General features: G+C 35.5%; 1 long non-coding RNA gene across 3 annotated transcripts; it reads right to left on the minus strand.

Moving 5' to 3' along the window:
* Positions 1-7,372: 7,372 nt before the first annotated feature.
* Positions 7,373-14,031, minus strand: LOC113094975 (uncharacterized). Of its 3 annotated transcripts, none has more exons than XR_003288246.1 (5): positions 13,874-14,031; positions 13,605-13,730; positions 11,295-11,495; positions 8,967-9,047; positions 7,373-7,706 (listed from the first exon to the last, which is right to left on the minus strand). It is a non-coding gene; the product is annotated as an uncharacterized LOC113094975 (long non-coding RNA). The 3 variants fall into 3 exon arrangements; XR_003288245.1 differs by having other exon boundaries at positions 11,284-11,495; XR_003288247.1 differs by having other exon boundaries at positions 11,284-11,495; positions 13,960-14,012.
* Between the last annotated feature and the right edge of the window lie 7,051 nt (positions 14,032-21,082).

A 21,082-nucleotide genomic window follows, 5' to 3' on the forward strand; every position in this document is an offset into this window, starting at 1 on the left:
CGAGCTGAGCTGCTGCCAGGGCTGCTAGGAGCTTCATAACTTGTTCTGTTGTATCCTGCTCCCTCTCGCTGGGTGCTTTGAGTTGATTTTGAACTTTCACTTCCAGCTTGTCTATGCGACGTTGAGCACGTGTCAGCTCCTCTTGAAGGTGGGTGATGTGCTTGTCGCTCAGTTTCAGCTGGGTTGTGAAGGCATAGCTTAGTGAGCTCGTGATCTTGACTAGCTCCTCGTGGTTGTTGTTCTGGCTTGAATCTTGTGTCAGGAATCTTCTCAGGATTAGGATTATTATTAAAAATAATAACAGTTCAAATGTCTTTGGAGTGAGGCTGTCTGTTATGCCTCTCAGCCAAATGTTCACATCTTCCCCATGGGCAATGGGGTCTGCAGTCTGCGGCATGTTGTCACGCTGGGAAGAAGAGAGACTGACACAGATCTGTTTGGAGTAAAAGCCTATGTGTGGTGGGACAACTAGTGTTTGTATCAGTGATTGTGAACCACTAGTGAAATGTGGTTGATGACTGTGTTGGTCTCAGGGTGTCTAAGTAGACTAGAGATGCGAAGACTTTGTCACTCTAATGAGGAAGAGGAAAAGAGAGACAGAGGTGAAAAACAAATTCAAATGACAAGCAAAATTTCTGTTTTTCAAATGAGGAAAATTATTTTTTCCAATTAAATGTTATCAAAAACGTAAATAATATTATTATATTTCTTGCTTTGGACAAAAGAATACAATAATAATTCTGATATCTCTTTTCTTAGTCTGACAGGATTGACACCATACACCTTTCAGTTGGACCGCTCACCAGGGGAGTCAGCGAAGGCGACAGTTGCTCAACACGTATCTCTATTAAATTGATCTCAACGATGGATGAGATGCTAAAACTTGGAATGCCGTTTCCAAATGTAGGGAGGTTAGGAAGAACAAATGAGAGGATGATTACAATCAAATTCATAAGGATGATTCGTCGTCTTTGGCACGATTGTGTATTTACTTCACTTAGAATTGATTGATGGTTCTTACATGTCCTACAAATGTAAAAAGAGAAGAGGAAAGTAAAGGAGAGAGAGGACGGAGATGGTAAGTCTCAGAAGCGGTTACCTCAACTACAAGGAGAGCGTTGTGTTAGTTGCTGCACAACTAATCAAACAAAATAAACTTTAAATGAAAGAGAGTTGTCTTTCTAATTTATTTGAACTCGTAGTGAGGGATAACAATGTCTCCTTTTAGGGCTCAGGTTTGTCGTTCCCAGGCTAGGATACACAAAGTAAAGAAATGGTAAGAAAAAGTAAAATTAAAAAATTAATAAATGGGCAAAATATGCAAAAATGAAATAAAAAAAAAGGAAATCAATAAGTAAAACAATAGTGGTTAAGTGTATAACCAAAATAGGAAGAGGGGTAAAACGCATTCAAATAATTAAAGGTCTGAATAGCATATATTCAGATGGGTAATAAATAAATTAGGAAGAATAAGTTTACTTAAACTTCCAAAGTTCAAGGCTTATTCATTCCTAAAATAATAAGACCCAAAAGAGAATACTAGAAATAAAAGATCATATGAAATGATCTGAGAGGGAAATTTTAAATGATTCAAAATAAATTTAATGTTTCAATTAAATTTCAATTTGACAATTAATAATTGTGAGTCAGTATTTCCCTTTCTAGTAAAATGAAAATAAGTGGTCTAGTGAGAAAACAGAGCGATAAAAAGAAAGAGACTAACAAGTGTTAGTTAAGATGTTGAAAATGGTTAAATCACGTCAGCGTTGCCCAAACACACATTATTCTACCACTGGATGGTAATGCTAACGGCTAACCTTTGAGGCTAGTGGCTTTAGTATAGACTTCAATGTAAATGCAATGGTTTCGTTAGCTTAGCGACACCGCAGAGTTTGTGCGCTGCGCGTGCACAGTTCAGAGTTGCTCCGGAAGTACGTTAGGCTTCCGGGTCACGGTCGTCACTATGGCAACCAAAACACATTCTAGTGGATCAGCACATGAATCGTTGCATTGTTGCAAATACAGTTAAGCATGTTACATGAAATGTCGGCTCATTTCAACACTGTACAAATAACAACACCGCCTTTCAGTTGGTTTTGCGATGTGGCACTTAAACTCTCAGTTTGTATAGAGTTAAATTTATCTTAATTCAAATAGCAGCTTCCTGCTGTAGTTAAGGGAACACAGTTATATCAATCTCAGCAATTTGAATCTCCGTGCCAGTTTTTCTGGACACAAACATAAAAGTTTTCCTTCGCTGTTGGTACACAGTTAAAATTTACTTGATCAAGCTTTTAAAACACTCCCATTCAAATTACTCTCGGACACACGCAGTTACGCGAGATTGCATTCACTTTGTGAACGGATACAAATGGGCAAACATTGTTCTCTAATGTTTAACGTTAACGTAGGGGAGTCGAATATCAAAATTGATTCGGCAGTGGAACACGCACTGGCAATCAAACTATATGAAATATGAATACGGGGACTTTGATAAATAGATTGAGGAACCCGCTCAAAACTATTCTTTATTCACCGATTTATATCCCTTTTGAAACACTAACAGTTTAGCTCCGTTCAGCAAACAGTGACTGAGATAGCGTTTGAGACACTGGAACACGCAGTGAAATCAAATCAGCTATAAAACAAGGCATTACACAAATGAGGAACACGCTCAATTTCTACCTTATTGTACGATCTCAGATGTTTACTTTTAAGTTCACTTACTGCTGTTAACAAAGGGGAGACGGACTCGAGTTAAAGTCTCCTCTAGCTCCTTTCATTCAAGCGGGAGGGCGCGCGCTGCTTACGTCACGCTCTCAAACACACACGTCTCGCAAGCTTCTCATCTTTCATTCCTTTAGCAAAATCAAAGATTAAATAACTTGGTTTATGCTCACAATTTAGATTAAACTGCCCGCATTCTCCACCATAATAAATGTAAGGGAAACAGGTCAATTTAGCTCAAAGGGAATCATCTAAGATTTTAAAGGGAATTTGAACAGAATCACTGTTTCACGGCTGTTCACGGAGACGCGCCTGCGGTTCAGTGAACGAGCCGTTTAACATCAAATCTGCGCTGGATACTAATATCCAAACTATAGTGAAAACACTATCAGTTAGCACAGTAACAAGATCGGCAGTTTAAGACATTAACTTGTAAGCACAAAACAAAAGATACTTCTCTTTTCAATATGAATAAGGCTTTATTAGATAAAACTAAGACATATAAACTAATCTAACATAAACGCACGCACACATACATTCACACAAGTTGCAGGAAGGTCAAAAGTTAGGGAAAGATGAGTTTAAGAGAATGGAAATATGGAATCCCAAGTTAACAGCAATACGTTAAATTGCATAAACATGAACAACCATCAATCACGTAATTAGCGCTCGCATTGAGTTCCTCAATGAGGTTAAAATTATATTAGATACACCAGTAAAGGTCACAGTCTGGAGGTAAAGTTACTTGCATCTCCTGTGAAGAAGGAGCCTCGGTGAAAGGGCTATCCCGAGGTCGCTGATTGGCTGGAAGTTCAGTCTCTGAAGTGACGTCTTGGGAAGCCCGTGGTTGTTGGGCGTTGGCTGAAAGTGCAGAGTCGTGTTCGCTGGTTGAAGTTGAATGGACGTTACAAAACTTAACTCAGAACACGAAACTCTCAAACGGAAAAGAAAAGAAATAAAGTTTGACGAGACTAGGTTGTGTTCCTTCTCATAGTAGCAGCAGGCAGGCACGCTGGAACCGCGCTCAAAGAACAATGATGACTACCGCATGGCTAGATGCTACAAGCTAAAGCTAGGTAGCAAAGCTACAAGCTAAAAGCTAAGAGCAGGCATGACTGATAGCACGAGCAAGGCTGGAACTAAAAGCCGACATGGCTAATAGCAGCAGCTAGACTAGAACTAAAAGCCGACTAAAAGCCGACATGGCTAATAGCAGCAGGCAGACTAAAAGCAAGGCATGACTAAAAAGCAAAATTTCATGGGGTCCAAAGTATTTAAAACTTCCTTGTTGGCCACCCCTCAAATGTTGCCTTGACCAATCAGATATGTTCTTTGGGTGGGTATCATAAATCATTTGTTTATCTTACCAAGCATGTGGTTCTTGCCTCACAGGGTCTAATTTTGGACATGATTCCTATAACATGATTATGATATATTTTACAAATAAATGATTGTCAGGACAATATCAAGCAAGAAAATGCGATTATTTGAATACTAGACATGACTAGGTATCCTATAGTTATCAAAAGACATACACAATAAGTGATTATACATGATAGTCAAATGTGTGGGTTACACGTAAATGAATATGGAGTTAAGCAATGGAATGATTCATTCATAAGTCTTTTTTGAGTTCATTCTGGTCCATATATAATGTATAAAAAGGGTTTCTTTGCCATTCTCTGGCAAAGGACTTTTCTGTGAAGACAAAGGTTTAAAGCCCTTCCCCCTTAGGAATTTCAGTCTGGTTTCACTGGCTGGGGGGGGAAGTCAATGCAAGTATTTAACTTGATCTCCTGGGTTTACATGTGATGTCCAGCGTTGCATTCCAATCACGAACAATAAATTTGACAATCTCTTCTTCGAATTAAAATTGTCAATAATTGTTCTATTGGTGTTAATGTTGAAAGCTGTTGTATGAACAAGTTGGTTGGTTGGTTATCTTGCTTGGTTCCTGTGGCACTAGAACTGATTTATGACTTCCTTGAGGAATTCAGCTCATGTTTCAATGCACACAGCTCTGATAGACTCTTTGATTTGTCTGATTTGACTCATTTCTGCTACATATATATATATATATATATATATATATATATATATATATATATATATATATATAAACACACACACACACACACACACTACCGGTCAGAGTTTGGGATCAGAATGATTGTTTATGTTTTTTTACAAGAATTTATTTTACTCATCAAGACAGCATTTATTTGATCAAAAATACTGGAAAACATGTAATATTGTAAGATATTATTAACATTTTTCTATTTTAATATACATGAAAGTGTAATTTATTCATGTGATGTGCAGCTGTATTTTCAGCATCATTCCTCCAGTCTTCAGTGTCACATGATCTTCAGAAATCAGAATAATATGATGATTTATTATTAGAATTATCAACAGTTTTGCTGATAAATATTATTTTGTAATCTGTGATACTTTTTTCAGGATTCTTTGATGAATAAAAAGTTAAAAAGAAGAGCTTTTATTTAAAATATAAATATTTTCTAACAATATTCACTACAGTTCAATAGTTTGGGCTCAGTAAATTTTTATACTTTCTTTTTTTTTATAAGAAATTGTATTCTTTATTAGATCTTAGAATCTTTTATTCAGGATGTGTTACATTGATGAGAAGTGATATCAAAGATTAATATTGTTAGAAGAGATTTATATTTTGAATAAACGCTGTTCTTTAAAAAAATTATACATCGAAGAATCCTGAAAACATTATCGCAGATTCCAAAATAATATTTGGTAGCACAACTATTAATAATTGTATTAATAAATCATCATAATTTCATGATTTCTAAAGATCATGTAACACCGAAGACTGGAGTAATGATGCTGAAAATACAGCTGCACAAACACAGAAATAAATTATATTTTAAAGGATATTAAAATAGAAACCATTATTTTATTTTATTTTGATAATTTTGAATTATTACTGAAATACAACCTTTTTTTGTTTCAAACAGTTCATTGAACAATAATAAATGAAGTACCTGAAGCTGACAATGAAGTAAATGTATAATAATTAGCAAAGATGATTAATTTAGCGTTGTAAACGCGCGTGTGAGCGAGGTGAAGACGCGCCTGAGGACCAAACACAGCAGAACGGTAGGAAACTTCACTCCTCTCATTATTTCTCTTTTACTATAGCGATTTATTTTTAGATACGTGATCTAGGTCTTTCATAGAGTTGTAGAGTTATTAGGGAAATAGAGTTATTTTTTACATTCTTTGGTTGAAGTTTTCAGATCGGCACTTCGGAGCCTGTTCGACTCGGTTGATTCAGATCGGAACTTCGGAGCCTGTTCGCGACTCGGTTGATTCCGAACGGCACTTCGGAGCATGTTCGCGATTCGGTTGATTCAGATCGGCACTTCGGAGCATGTTCGCGATTCGGTTGATTTAGATCGGCACTTCGGAGCCTGTTCGCGACTCGGTTGATTCAGATCGGCGCTTCGGCGCATGTTCGCGACTCGGTTGATTCAGATCGGCACTTCGGCGCCTGTTCGCGACTCGGTTGATTCAGATCGGCACTTCGGAGCCTGTTCGCGACTCGGTTGATTCAGATCGGCGCTTCGGAGCATTTTCGCGACTCGGTTGATTCAGATCGGCACTTCGGAGCATGTTTGAGATTTTTTTAAAATTCAGATCAGGACATCGAAGCAGGAAGTGTTTGTCAAATAGTTAATGGGTGATAAATGAATATTTGGACTTGAGGCTTTTTTTTTTACCTGTCGATTCAGCATGTAGCCTACATCCCAGACAGCACACATACGTTGTGCCGATGTCGAGCCGACCTACAAAATTCCATCGGGACGATATCGCTCAGGGAGCGTTTGCTAATAGGCAAGATGTCTCGGCGACGTCGGCCTCTGATCGGAAATGCTCTCCGGCCGATGCTGAGACGATACATCCCGGCCGCTCTGCGTGGACGCGGTTCACCGGCGTTTTGCTCATCGTTACGGACCACCCGCGGCTACCGCCGCTGGTTTATAATAAAACAATACACACCACTCTCAAGAACAGACGCAACTGTATTAATATTTTCATTTATTTCATATTACATGTACAAATACAATAACATTTTTTACCAGATGCTTTGATCAAAAGTGTTTAATTCGGGATTATTTGTAGTCTTTTGAACATAAACCATGATTTTACTACAGCTTTTGCAGTAAAACCATAGAAAAAACAAAATCAACCATAGTTTTACTACAATCACCATGATTTTACTACAGCTTTTGCAGTAAACCCATAGTAAAAACAAAAATAACCATTACTACAGTACTTGCATGGTTAAATGTTGTATGAGTATAGCACCTTTTGACAATACTTATTTCAAAGTAGGTTTACAGGAAATGCATGTTTCAAGGTTACAGTTTAAAAAGCCATAGATGACTAAGACTCACTGGGAAGACCATCTAGTTCATAATAAAGTCATGTGTTCAGTGCTGTCAGCATCGCATGCGAACTTTATGCCAAGAACTTTATAAAAAGAGTTACATAAACACAAAATAAAACCAGGCAAACAATACTAATTAAGCAATTAAAATGTTTTAAATTGCATGATAAAAGTTAAAAAATATTTTCTGATAAAATCTTACTAAACAAGTCTCTAGTTTTGTATTCAGTTAACATTAACATTATCTTTCAACATTTTTAAAGTGATGCTTAAAAAATAAAAGGGGACATGTAGGTCCACATAACTCAGAGAGTAAATATTGTTCATTTACAGATATAAGAGACATTACAATAAAGCAGTTTGAAAATCATCAAATTTACCCTTATAGGCAAAATAAGGATAATATTTGTTTTGTGTGTCCAATGTTTTGTGTGTTCATGCACAGTTGTCGTCTGTAGTCTTTGTGAGCGTTGGTGTCATCTGAAGTCTTCAAAAGTGAGTTTGGATTCAGTCTGGAGCTGCTGTAATCTCTAGAAACCTTGGGATGGCCATCCTGAGATAGAAACAGGAAATAAAAAGGAGAAAGTTTAGAATAGCTGCTGCTGTTCATATTATTTCAGACAAAATATTATTTATTTAATCACATATAACTGGAGTGCATGGTTATAAGATGTGTTGTGTGAATACTAAACTATGTATTTTAATTTAATTTAAACAACAAAAAAAAAGTGTGTCCGAGCCCCAAATATTATTAGCAAGGCTATTTTCAAAGTAAAATACCAATAGGTTTTGCTTCCTTTAGTGGACTTTGATAAATTCTTGGTGTTAGAATTTAGTGACCTCACTACAGGCCATGCACCATAGATGCTGCTGCCTCAATTTGAGCTTATTTTGCTATATATATATATCTGATTTAATCACAAGTAGGTTTAATAAACGCACATCCACTTCCAATTCACCAATCAATAAAAAAAAATCGACACTGCCACTAATGCTCTCAAAAATCAGTTTATTGATGAAGTGTTTCACGTGATCCCTGTAAATGTAATATTTGTGGAAAAAGCATCTCTTTAGAATGGAATATACATTTCAGTGGTGGAACATTATATTTGTAATTTATACTACCGTTAAAAGTTTGGGGTCAGTACGATTTTCTTTTTACGTCTTTGAGAAAAGTCTCTTCTGCTCACCAAGACTGCCTTTATTTGATCAAAAGCAAGTAAAAAAACTGTAATATTGTGAAATATTACAATTTAACAACAGTTTTCTACGTGAATACATTGTGAAATGTAATTTATTTCTGTGATCTAAGCTAATTTTTATTACTCCAGTCTTCAGTGTCACATGATCCTTCAGAAATCATTCTGATTTGCTGCTCAATAAACATTTTCAATTATTATCACTGTCTTATCAATTATCAAACGTTAAAACAGACATTTCTGTTTCAAACACTGTACTGTTTTAAAACTTTATTCATCAAAGAATCCTGAAAAAATGAAGGAACACAGCGGTTTTCAACACTGATAATAGTCAGAAATGTTTCTTCAGAAGCAAATCAGAATATAAGAATGATTTCTGAAGATCATGTGACACTGAAGACTGGAGTAATGATGCTGAAAATACAGCTTTACCATCACAGGAATAAATGACTTCTCTAAATATATTCAAATAGAAAACTATTATTTTAAATTGTAGTGAACTGTTTTCATTTCATATATTAAACTGTGGTTGCCATAAAAGACTTTCAAAAACACAAAAAACCATACCTTCCCAAACTTATGATACAGTTGTGTATGTTCAAGATTGTACTTACTGGTCCTGCAGTTTATAGCATCTTGGAGATGTTGTCTGACAGCAGCGGTTGGCCGTCAGGGTGAGAAGGGCTCTGCTGGCCCTATAAAAAACAAAATTGTGTGAAAAAAGCTTTTAAAGACTATTTAGTTATCATTTACATTTGTGTAATGTTCACAAATTGCTTGTGATTAGTTTAGTTGAGGTTGACCTGGAATATCCTACATTACAAAAAGTCTATGGCCAGCACTACAGATTGTGCTACCCTTTTGATGAAAGAAGTCACATCTGATTTGTTACAAGCATTAGTGACAGAATCATCAGCCAATCAAAATTTTGACATTCAATGACAGCACACCCTCTGGGTCTAGAGACGTGCCCAGTGCTACCCCCAGCGTTAGACTGCCCTTTTAGTCAGGGATTTCCAAAGTACGAAAGTGAAATTCAATGAAAAGAAAATACAGCCTACAGACCTGGTTGCCAATCTACTAAAATGCTTTTTTAAGGTGCTATTTTGCAGAAAAAAAGAGAATAACTGAGAAATGAAGATCTACAACTGAGAAAGGAAGACCTACACCTAAACTGAAGGCCAGCAACATTTTTATGCACCATTTCAAAGATTGCAACTACGAGTGCAATAAGTGACTAACAGTTAACACCAAGCACAAGTTATTTTGTTGGCCGTGATTACTTTTTAATCTGAGTCAAGGGACATGAAAAGAGTTCTTTATTATTTGATGAGTATTGTATCATGCACATTGTTATAACAGAGGTCGACCGATTCATTGGTTTTGCTGGTTAATCGGCACCGATAGTTGATTTGTAGAACTATCGGTTATCTGCAAAATCCATGGAGATATTTTTCCGTGTTGCGTTTGTTTTGCCATGTGACACTGTGCGCTGCACAGAGTGGGAAACTTCAAACGCGAGTTTAAATGCAGCCGTTCACATAGTTTTCTATTAAATAACATTATATTAATCTCAAATCATTGTAAATTTACATAATGACTTCACCCTAGGCTATAAATTTTGTATTGTGCATTTTACAGCAAAAACGTTTTCTTTCCGTTTGCTCTTTTTTTTTTAACACTGAACTTTAAACACATATGCCACATAGTTCATTCCTGAGGCAAACTTATGTCCGTTTGGTGATTAAAAAAACAGTTTTAGACCGCTGCTTGAATTGAATGTGACGCATCCGGTGTGTGTGATAACTGTGACTTCTCAAAGACGCTGCGCATGATTAGATAATCATGCACTGTTCTAAAATAGCAGCAAATAAAATGTGATGCGTTCGGTGTGTAGGGTTGGGTATCGTTTGAATTTTATCGATTCCAATTCCGATTCTGCTTATCGATTCCTAGTTTCGATTCCAATAAGATAAAAAAATCCAATATAAAAAAATTAAGTCAAACATTTAGATGTCAAACATGTTTCTGTCTTTTTACAAAGCATTCTGTTACAGCTGAATAACATGAGCAAAAATCAGCAGCTTACAAAACACTGCAAGAGGAATTTTGCCTGTGCTTAACAAAAAAAAAAAATACCATAGCAAAAACAATTAATTAATAAAAATAGTGTTAAAGACAAGTAACCAGTCAGTAGTAAGATATGAACAAACAAATCAATTAGCAATATCCTAAATACAACTAAACAAAATTTCAGGTACAGAAACTGTAATTAAAAGTTTAAAAACACTGCATAGTTTTCTTTTTATAAATAAAATAAAGATTAATCAATTAAAGTTATTAAATATATTCAGTCGAGATCAGTGAATGATTTTCTTTTGTTTCTTTTGTTCTTTGATTAACATTAATGACAGACAGCGCGTTTATTAGGCTGTTGTCTCTTTAAACAAAAATACTGTACGTGTGTGTTTTCTTTCTCATCTGTTTACATTCATGTAAGACAAAAACGTTTGTGTTTATGATGATATACTGATGTAGTTTTCTGTATTTTGGTCGACAAATATGAAAGAAGTCAGTTTCGGCTCGGAACAACCTTTTCTACAGTTGAAATACATGGAATGGTCCGAGAATGGACACAAACCCGGGAACCCACAGCGCGACCGCAGACCGCTGCTCTCATTCAGTATCAATTTTGTTCAGTATTCATTTTAAAAACTATTGGTTTATAAATCGGTATCGGCCAGTGTGGTCCAAACTAGCTATCAGTATTGGAAAAATCCACTATCGGTTGATCTCTAGTTGATAATACTGTGGTGCTGTGTGGATGTCCAGAAAAAAAAAGACCAAATCAATACCGGTGGCTACTGGTGATACATTGAGGTCTAATGAAGCGAAATGATCGGTATTTAGGAGAAAATGAACACTACTTACAACAGTATTACCTTTAATCCATAGCCTGGGCAACCAGCTGTCAGCACGTTCACAACTGTCTATAGAAACTGCCTATAGAACGTGACTTCTCTGTTGCATGACAACAGATGCACGGGCGAGATACTGGAGCTGATGACGCTGTTTGCCAGCGCAGCATCGTGATGTCTATCAGCCATCGGCGATGGACGATGGCATCGTCAATCAGGCCAACCCTAACCAGGATGAGATAATTAAACAATTGTACACAACTGTTGTACACAGTTTTTATAATTTATTTGCTAAACAAATGCACAGCTTCCACCAATAAAAATAATAGTTAAAGCAAGAGTACAGCACCAACTACTGTTACCCGGATGAGCCTGTGTTAGTACATTTTACAGGTTTTTATCCAGGGATAACATGCATCGGAATGTCGCAACTGACCAATCAGAATCAAGTACCCACAGAGCCATGTAATAAAAGTAATTAGCTAATGGTAAACTAATCATTTACAAAACATGACTATGTGTTCATAGATGATTAATAAGTGATGTTAATATTTTTATCTATGTTCTGTAGATTAAGTTATAAATAACTTACAAAGCTTTCTGCACCCACAATCTAAAGTGTAAACTACTCATCAGTTTTGAATGTAAACTTTCCGGTTACAGGTTGGTTGATTTTGTGTGTGTGTGTGTGTGTGTTGGTGTGTGTGTGTATATATATATATATATATATATATATATATATATATATATATATATATATATGTGTGTGTGTGTGTGTGTGTGTGTGTGTGTGTGTGTGTGTATGTATATATGTATATATATATATATATATATATATATATATATATATATATATATGTATATATATATATGTATATATGTATATATATATATATATATATATATATATATATATATATACACATACGCACACACAACTGAAAACCACAAAGTTTGTAAAACATTTACAACTGATGAGTAGTTTACATCTTAGATTGGGGGGTGCAGAAAGCTTTGTAAATGATTTATACTGTTTATTGAGATAATAGTACAATGTTGACATTTCAATGATTTATAAGTGATTCATAATATATTAACTAGTAACTATTAAAAATTAAGGATCTGTTTGATTTTTTTCGTGATTTAATTTTTTTTAAGATTGCTTATGAAAGATGTGTAAATCATGTGTTAATCATTAGTGAATGTATATTCATGTCACTTGTAAATTATTTATAACTTAATCTACAGAACATAGATAAAATATTAACATCATTTATTTCTATGAACACAGTCATGTTTTGTAAATAATTAGTTAATCATAATCTAATTACTTGTAAATGACTTTTAAAATGAATTTACAAAAAGTACACAAATTATTAGTATATCACTTATTAGGCACTTATGAATGTTTTGTAAATTATTAGTTCATCATTAACTACTCACTTAAAAGTGACTTACAACTGAACTTTATTATAAATTGTTACCAAAAAGTCACCCACACCTTGGAAGACCTGAGGGAAAGTAAATTAAGAGCAAATTTTCATTTTGGGGTGAACTATCCCTTTAACCCACACTAATCTAGCCTACTGCTGAAGTTGTTGATCAGCCCCGTCATTGTTGTTGAGAGCCTGTGTGGGGCATAATATGTGCATTAAGGGGCGGTCACACTGCACTTTTCGTTCCACTGACTTCCATTCATATGCATGCGAATGCGTCAGACCGGAAACCCAGGCTCATGCGAAAATTTTCGCATTTCGCTGCATTCGAAAGTTCAAGTTTGGTGAACTTTGACCTGCGAATTCGCATCACGTGAAGTCGTGGGACCAGTAGATGAATGATACGTCACTGCGTGACCTCTCTGTACAGAAATTAAAAAATGAAGTGCTAATTTTAGCCGTAGCGCAGCATCCTATTTTATATAATACATATTTAAAAGATAATTAAAAAAGAAGCTGCATGGTTCGCAGTGTCAATGGAAACAGGAACAGATGGCACATTTGAATGAGGACACGTTCTATATTTTTTTATTGTTTAGTGTGTATATTTATAGAGAGAGAGAGAGACAGAGTGCAATATAATAAGACGCTTTCGACGCCATCGCCAACGACACAGTAAAAGCACAGATTAACCCATGTTGTGATAAGGGGAAACCGTTATATCTTGCTCCCGCCCATATTCGCAGCGGCGTCCGAAATAATTTTGCACGTTCAAAGGCTAGTGTGACCGCACCTTTACACATACGGCTGCGTTAGCTGTAACAGAGATGTGTAAGATGTGTACAGGTATCTAACAGTTGTTTACTGAAGGCCCTGACTGAAACCCCACGGTACTCACTGTCTGACAGCAGGTTCACTCAGACTCTGATCGTCATCACTGAAGAATCCAGGAACAAAACAAGCAATCTGACACAGAGTCAACAATATTTACTCTGCAGTTCCAGGTTCATTAGAAGGAAACAAGCTAGAGTAGAGGTGAAATGGAGATAAAAGACAGAATAATATATAACAATTATAATAACATGTAATATACATATTCTACTACTAAAAATATAATCTTAAAATAACACAATCTATATTTTTAGTTTTAGGTTGAGTGTGACTTACGTTATGATGTGAGGGACTTCTTAAAATTGGTGAAATGTATTCTGAAAAAGGCATATTCATGTTTTTCATGAGCTTCTTCAGGTCACCTGTATTTCTAAGTCAGAATCTCCCTTCAGAAATGTTGAAATCTTGGAGCTTCACTTCTGTTCTGTAGAGTTTCTTTCTGTCCTCCTGAAATCACAGAACAATTTGTATTAATATCTGTTTATCATGAAATATCGAAACTAATGTGAACTTGATTTCAGCCGATTACACTCTCACTGTAAGTGACGTCATCGATTCAGTAAATCAGCCTTTTCCAATAACATACTGACAAATCACCAGCAAAACATTCAAAGTGCCATCAAAATATCTCATACACACACGAAGATTTGATTAAAAGCCCAGAGTTTCATCAACAAGAGCTCAATCTATATAGTTAGCCTACCTGAAAACTGCTAAGATGCTAACGGACTTTTTCGAAGAAACTAAACCGTTTCTATAAAATAAATTGAATTGAAACATGTCAATAACAAGCAAGAAACGTGTCAGGAACATTTGTATGTAATATTTGTGTGATTTTAGCGACTAAACTTACCCCAAACAGTGTAAACTGCAGCGACCAAATTATATCGGCCTCCGCCAGGCCGATGTTTTATAGATGTTTTAGGTATAGAGGCCGACGTTTCGATATTGGGCCGACGTCGGCCAGACGTACATGTGCTGTCTGGGATGGACCCACACACAAAGGTGGACACACTCTAGACTTAATCATCAGTAGGGCTCTAAACTTTTCATCCATTGTTATTAAGGACGTAGTGTCACGGATCGCAAGAGGTGAAGACTCAAGTGCAGGCAGATGGGAAGATTTTATTTATACGTCACCAAAATAAACAGAAACACAACTGAAACCAGAGGAGCGTTCAAAGTTACGAGACATAGACTGAAGTCAGATTCCCAGTGAAATGCTCTCAGACAGCAAATGCAATGAGTTTGCATCCTTCTTTTCTGAGAAGATCATCAATATCAGGAAGGCGATTAGCACATCCTCAAGTAATGGAGAGGTCAGACAGATTCAGCCACAATATCAAAAACATACTATGTCTATTTTTGAAGCAATTGATAGCAACATTCTGGAAGACACAGTGCAGCACCTAAAATCATCAACCTGCTATCTTGACACACTTCCCACATCTTTGTTCAACAGCCCAGCTAACAAAAAAAGGTCCCCAGGACGTCCCCTAAATGGCCTCTGCGAACGTCCCCCGGACGTCAGCGTGTAGGGTCCGCTTGACGTCCCGCGGACGTTCAAGGGGACGTTCACAGGACGTGCAGCGGACATTCGGGACGTTTAGGGGACTTTCACTTTAAATCCCCTGAATGTCATTTTATTGTACTTTTAAGCTAATCAAAGACAACAGACACGCTTTATGAAGCAAAATAGATTTATTTTAATTGAACAATGGTAAAGTTGCAGGGATTTTCGTGTGCGATTGTGTGTGTGTGTTTTTTGGCGTGTCCGCGTCTCTGGTTGTCAGCTGTGGTTAGTCGATGGCATTTCTTCCCATTGTCTTTTAACCTAAAACAACAAAATGAACACATTCAGTAGTGTTATGACTTTATATATCTAGGACTGTCGTTTATCCATTGACAAACGATTTGTAAAGACTGTTGACAGTTTGGATTTAGACCAAGCGGTCCGAAATGTAGCGGACATGCCTTTTTGCCGCATATAGGCGTCTCAGTGTGTATTTTTACCATATGGAAATTAAATATTTAAGTTTAATATCTGCCAGTATTATATACGTTTAATAATTTCAGCTTTACAAGTTAACGTTAGCTTAGAAAGTGTTCACATAGCCTAACCTCAGCAGCTGCGTGGGCCAACTTCAGCAAAGGTTTAAAAAGGTAAACTTGATCAAATGTAAGCATTAGGAGATAAACAGTAGTTAAGGTATCTATAATGTCTAATAATATAAAAGAATAAATACCTTTTTTGACCAAACAAAAGCGAAAACTCAAAGCCGTGTCTGAGGAAATCACCAGATGACCGTTAACTGTCATTAGCGGCTGAGCGTTGCCATGGATACATGCCGCGTGCCCTAAAGTGACGTCATTCGGTCATGTGCTCATTTGATCGACAGCTGCTTGGATCCTATCTCCAGTGTGGCTATATTACTTTTTTATTAGAGCTCCATGTAGTGTAGCAGTCTTAAATGCAATAACTAAAATAATTTATTTCCTAAATAACTTTTCTTGTCGTCTTACCAACAGTTTATATATACAATACAAGTTTATTTATATAGCACAAATAAACAGTTTAATACGTAAATGAAAATAATTTATTAATTTGTCTTACCTGTGTTATTTTTCACTTTTTTTTCTTCATGTTTTCCTTGGCATTCACTCTATAACATTCTAGTAGAGCTCCTGGGATGCAAACATATTTTCTTCATTCATGCATAAACCGAATTGTAGCTCTGTTCAATTATATTATTGAAAGTTTATATCATCATGATTAAGCATCATGATTTTGATGTTTAAATACTGAAAACAGACTCCTGATTTAATGACATTTTTCATTACATTAACTTTATTTTACAATGTATTCAAATCTATATAGTAAATATATATATATATATATATATATATATATATATATATATATATATATATATATATATATATATATCAATCAGCAAATCAAAACATTTTTTTTTTTTTTTTTGCAATCTGTTATCATTACAGTTTTGTTTTAGGCAAAAATACCCTTTAAAATCCAATATGAGTTGATTTTGTCAACTCTCTTTGTCTGAGTTGCAAGGTGTCAGGTCCAGTGTTGGGAAGGTTACTTTGGAAATGTTATAGGTTACAGATTACAAATTAAATTATTTAAAATGTAATATGTAGTGTCACTGTTTCAAGTGACTTTAAGTAATGTAACTGATTACATTTGATTACTTTTTGATTACTTTTCTAAATTTCTATTGTTTTCAAATGTTGATTATTTTGAATCATTTAAAGCAGGCAGGGTTAATGTTACAGTACTCAACACTGATTACTCTCAGATTTTAGAATCCTTCTTCACTTGAATTAAGACTATAATTTAATTGTAAAGTACAACCACCTCAAAATAGGACTTTAGCAGCTCTTTTTACTTTGCAATATTTTTTAGGTTAAATACAGATTTAAAATCATAAGATATAGTTTAATAGCTATGATACTGTTTTTGAAATCAAATCTTTGCATAGCTATGACAGGAAACATTGGCATCTAACAATGCTTTGGAAAAAAAGGCAGTTAATCTAAAAATAAAATTAAATAAATAAATAATTTACATAAACCAAAATAGGAAATAAAACAGTTATGGAATAAGCATGTGTCATATTCTGTGTCTTCAACTCCAGAAACATTGGTGTCTCATATTTTAAATATGAATGTGTGAAAATATTCAAATGTAACTCCCTTTGTAATCATTAACAATATCATAATTAACTGTGATTTAATTACATTTTACATTACATTAACAAATTGCTACATTTATTTTGCAATAGTTACATGTAACTAGTTACTGCCCAGCACTGGTCAGGTCTGATGATAAAAGATAAAGGACTACATTTTTCAAGTGTTGGAATGGAAATGGCAGATGAGGGACGAAACAGGGACGTTCAAACTGTCTCAGACGAATGTCCTCCGAACGTCCGCCAGCGGACCAAATCCGGACGTCCTCCGAACGTCAAAAGGGGACCAAATCCGGACGTCCTCAGAACGTCCGCCGAACGTCCGCCAGCGAACGTCAAACGCGGACCAAATCCGGACGTCCCCCGAACGTCCGCCGAACGTCCGCCAGCGAACGTTATAAATCGGACGTACTGCGGACCTAAGCGGACGTTCGGAACGTCCGGGGGACGTCCCCTGTTTGCTGGGAGTGTGCTTAACTGCTTAGAAGCAGATCTCTTAGAAGTGGTGAACATTTCACTTCTTTCTGGGACATTTCCAAACTCCTTAAAAACTGCAGTTGCAGATATGCTCACTGAATATAAACCTAACAGAGCACTCAGATCATTAGGATCGAGTCAGTTAGAAATACCAAGGGTTCACACAAAACAAGGGGAATCTGCTTTTAGATTCTATGCCGCTAGCAGTTGGAATCATCTTCCAGAAGAGACCAGATGTGCTAAAACACTAGTCACATTTAAATCTAGACTTAAAACTCAACTGTTTAGCTGTGCATTTATTGAATGAGCTCTCTGCAATGTCCGAACTGATTGCACTATATTTTCACTGTTTTTTTCCAAGTAAATGAATTTTGTAACTGTTTATAAATTCATTTTAAATTAAGTAAATTTTTTAATCATTTTAAAAGTTTTAAAATTGCTTGTTTAATTTGTGTTATAATTTTTCTTTATGATTATTGTACTTTCTTTTATGTAAAGCACTTTGAATTACCATTGTGTATGAAATGTGCTATATATATAAACTTGCCTTGCCTAGTGTGTTAGTGGGCATATATATATATATATATATATATATATATATATATATATATATATATACGCCCACTTACACACTAGGCAAGGCAAGGCAAGTTTATATATATAGCACATTTCATACACAATGGTAATTCAAAGTGCTTTACATGAAAGAAAGTAAAATAATCATAAAGAAAAATTATAACAAAAATAAAATAAGCAATTTTAAAAATATTTAAAATGATTAAAAAATGTTCTTAAAATGAATTTAAAAACAGTTACAAAATTCGTTTACTTAAAAAAAAAAAAAAAAAAAAAAAAACAGTGAAAAGTCTTCCCATCTGCCTGCACTTGAGTCTTCACCTCTTGCGATCCGTGACACTACGTCCTTAATAACAATGGATGAAAAGTTTAGAGCCCTACTGATGATTAAGTCTAGAGTGTGTCCACCTTTGTGTGTGGGTCCATGTACATGCTGAATCGACAGGTAAAAAAAAAAGCCTCAAGTCCAAATATTCATTTATCACCAATTAACTGTTTGACAAACACTTCCTGCTTCGATGTCCTGATCTGAATTTAAAAAAAATCTCAAACATGCTCCGAAGTGCCGATCGGAATCAACCGAGTCGCGAAAATGCTCCGAAGCGCCGATCTGAATCAACCGAGTCGCGAACAGGCTCCGAAGTGTCGATCTGAATCAACCGAGTCGCGAACATGCGCCAAATATTATTTTGGAATCTGCCATAATGTTTTCAAGATTCTTTGATGTATAATTTTTATATATATGTATATATATATATATATATATATATATATATATATATATATATATATATATATATATATATATAAACACACATTCACACACACACACACGCACACACACACACACACACACACACACACACACACACACTACCGGTCAGAGTTTGGGATCAGAATGATTGTTTGTTTGTTTTTTTTTACAAGAATTTGTAAAACTTCGCGACTCGGTTGATTCAGATCGGCACTTCGGAGCCTGTTCGCGACTCGGTTGATTCAGATCGGCGCTTCGGAGCATTTTCGCGACTCGGTTGATTCAGATCGGCACTTCGGAGCATGTTTGAGATTTTTTTAAAATTCAGATCAGGACATCGAAGCAGGAAGTGTTTGTCAAATAGTTAATGGGTGATAAATGAATATTTGGACTTGAGGCTTTTTTTTTTACCTGTCGATTCAGCATGTAGCCTACATGGACCCACACACAAAGGTGGACACACTCTAGACTTAATCATCAGTAGGGCTCTAAACTTTTCATCCATTGTTATTAAGGACGTAGTGTCACGGATCGCAAGAGGCGAAGACTCAAGTGCAGGCAGATGGGAAGACTTTATTTATACGTCACCAAAATAAACAGAAACACAACTGAAACCAGAGGAGCGTTCAAAGTTACGAGACATAGACTGAAGTCAGATTCCCAGTGAAATGCTCTCAGACAGCAAATGCAATGAGTTTGCATCCTTCTTTTCTGAGAAGATCATCAATATCAGGAAGGCGATTAGCACATCCTCAAGTAATGCAGAGGTCAGACAGATTCAGCCACAATATCAAAAACATACTATGTCTATTTTTGAAGCAATTGATAGCAACATTCTGGAAGACACAGTGCAGCACCTAAAATCATCAACCTGCTATCTTGACACACTTCCCACATCTTTTTTCAACAGTGTGCTTAACTGCTTAGAAGCAGATCTCTTAGAAGTGGTGAACATTTCACTTCTTTCTGGGACATTTCCAAACTCCTTAAAAACTGCAGTTGCAGATATGCTCACTGAATATAAACCTAACAGAGCACTCAGATCATTAGGATCGAGTCAGTTAGAAATACCAAGGGTTCACACAAAACAAGGGGAATCTGCTTTTAGATTCTATGCCGCTAGCAGTTGGAATCATCTTCCAGAAGAGACCAGATGTGCTAAAACACTAGTCACATTTAAATCTAGACTAAAAACTAATCTGTTTAGCTGTGCATTTATTGAATGAGCACTCTGCAATGTCCGAACTGATTGCACTATATTTTCACTGTTTTTTTCCAAGTAAACACATTTTGTAACTGTTTATAAATTCATTTTAAATTAAGTAAATTTTTAATCATTTTAAAAGTTTTAAAATTGCTTGGTTAATTTGTTTTATAATTTTCCTTTATGATTATTTTACTTTCTTTTATGTAAAGCACTTTGAATTACTACTGTGTATGAAATGTGCTATATATATAAACTTGCCTTGCCTTGCCTAGTGTGTTAGTGGGCATATATATATATATATATAAACACACACACACACACAAACACACACTACCGGTCAGAGTTTGGGATCAGAATGATTATGTTTTTTTACAAGAATTTATTTTACTCATCAAGACAGCATTTATTTGATCAAAAATACTGGAAAACATGTAATATTGTAAGATATTATTAACATTTTTCTATTTTAATATACATGAAAGTGTAATTTATTCATGTGATGTGCAGCTGTATTTTCAGCATCATTCCTGCTGAGATTTATATTTTGAATAAACGCTGTTCTTTAAAAATATATACATCGAAGAATCCTGAAAACATTATCGCAGATTCCAAAATAATATTTGGTAGCACAACTATTAATAATTGTATTAATAAATCATCATAATTTCATGATTTCTAAAGATCATGTAACACTGAAGACTGGAGGAATGATGCTGAAAATACAGCTGCACATCACAGAAATAAATTATATTTTA

This window comes from Carassius auratus, unplaced genomic scaffold (genome assembly GCF_003368295.1).
Source record: "Carassius auratus strain Wakin unplaced genomic scaffold, ASM336829v1 scaf_tig00215563, whole genome shotgun sequence".
Lineage (NCBI taxonomy): Eukaryota > Metazoa > Chordata > Actinopteri > Cypriniformes > Cyprinidae > Carassius > Carassius auratus.